We start from the raw sequence: 1,395 nt of genomic DNA, 5'->3' as shown, positions 1-1,395 counted from the left end.
AAACAAAAAGATCAGTCTCTATGGAAAAAACAAAATCACTGCCATCAAGTCAATGCCGACGCATAGCCAACCTATTAAATAGGATAGAATTACCCCACCCCTGTGGGTTTCTAAGACTAACTGTTTACCAGAGGAGAAAGCCCCATCGTTCTCCCTCGGAGCTGCTGGTGGTGTCACACGTGTACACCATGCGGAGCACGGCCCTGAGTATACACTGGTCCGTAGTCCAAATGCAACAGCACCTCCTAGGTGGTCTCAGAAATGCAGGGGCAGTCCTACCCTGCCCTATGGGGTCACTATGAGCTGGCATTGACTGGATGGCAGTGAATCAAACTTGTGGCAACAGCTCAAAAAAATTAGATAGGAACCTTAGGGGTCAGTGGGTTTATGTTAATGAGAGGAACAAACTGGAAAAGCAGGGTGTGTGCATACACACAAACATGAAAAAAAACAAAGTTAACAACTGGTGACAACTTCAGTGTTTATAGTGAATTATTCTGCCAACTTTTCATAAGCAGCAGCTGAGGAACTCAAAGATGTAAATAATTTCTAAATATAGGCTACTCAAACATACATAGCCTCGGCAGTTCCCACCAATTCCTAAAAACTGTTTTTTTTACATCTATTAGGATAGTCAATTTCTTAAAAAGGAACAATTTCTCACTAGGACTCATTGATTGGATATGGCAGAGTAATACTGCAGAAATGCCTTTCAGGAATATGTAATAAACCTAAGTTGTTCATTTAAACAGTTAATTTCAGTGTACTCTGAACATTTTCTTCTTGCAAGCACAACTTCAAAGGTCTGTGTTTAGCTGAGAAGAAAAAATCAGCTTTATTCAAAACAAAATAATTGTTATATAACTTACCCATTATGCTCTTATGAAATTCTAATTCACTCCCACAGGAACTTTAGTAGCCTCCTGAAAATGTAACAATACAATGTTAAGATCAATGTTACGACAGACACCCTTCCACCATTGTTATTTAATATGTCCTTGGTGTTATTTATAAAGGACTGTCACCCTCCTTGTTCTGCAAGAGTACACCACCCCAGCTGGCAAAAGCACCACATAGCTACCCATCAACTGAAAATCTACTGCCATTGATTGGGTTGATTCTGATTCATAGCGATTCTGTAATGCAGAGTAAAACGGCTCCCAAGGGTTTCTGAAGCTGTTAATCTTTTAGGAGCAAAAGCCTCACTTTTCTCTCTAAGCAGCTGACCTTGCAGGTAGCAACTCAAAGCGTGACTCACAGTGCCACCAGAGCACCTTCCTATGCATCAAGAATTCCAAAATATTTGGTGAGCTTCATCAGTTGGTGCTTTTGAAATGAAAGGACTACCCAAAATACTCACTAAAATCCTTTTCAGTACAAGGGAGGGTAGAAACT

General features: G+C 40.4%; 1 long non-coding RNA gene across 2 annotated transcripts in view; it reads right to left on the bottom strand.

Annotated features, from left to right (window-relative positions):
• Window positions 1-1,395, bottom strand: part of LOC123521410 — a 10,254-nt gene that overhangs the window by 1,870 nt on the left and 6,989 nt on the right. For both annotated transcript variants that reach the window (XR_006679848.1, XR_006679847.1), the window contains exon 2: window positions 870-923. This is a non-coding gene — a long non-coding RNA (uncharacterized LOC123521410). The remainder of the gene's footprint in view (window positions 1-869; window positions 924-1,395) is intronic.

The sequence above is a fragment of the Echinops telfairi genome, unplaced genomic scaffold, assembly GCF_000313985.2.
Source record: "Echinops telfairi isolate 266 unplaced genomic scaffold, ASM31398v2 ScPeMD7_1;HRSCAF=3_0, whole genome shotgun sequence".
NCBI lineage: Eukaryota > Metazoa > Chordata > Mammalia > Afrosoricida > Tenrecidae > Echinops > Echinops telfairi.
Note: the sequence above shows the minus strand (reverse complement) of the source record. Positions and strands in the feature narration are given on the sequence as shown.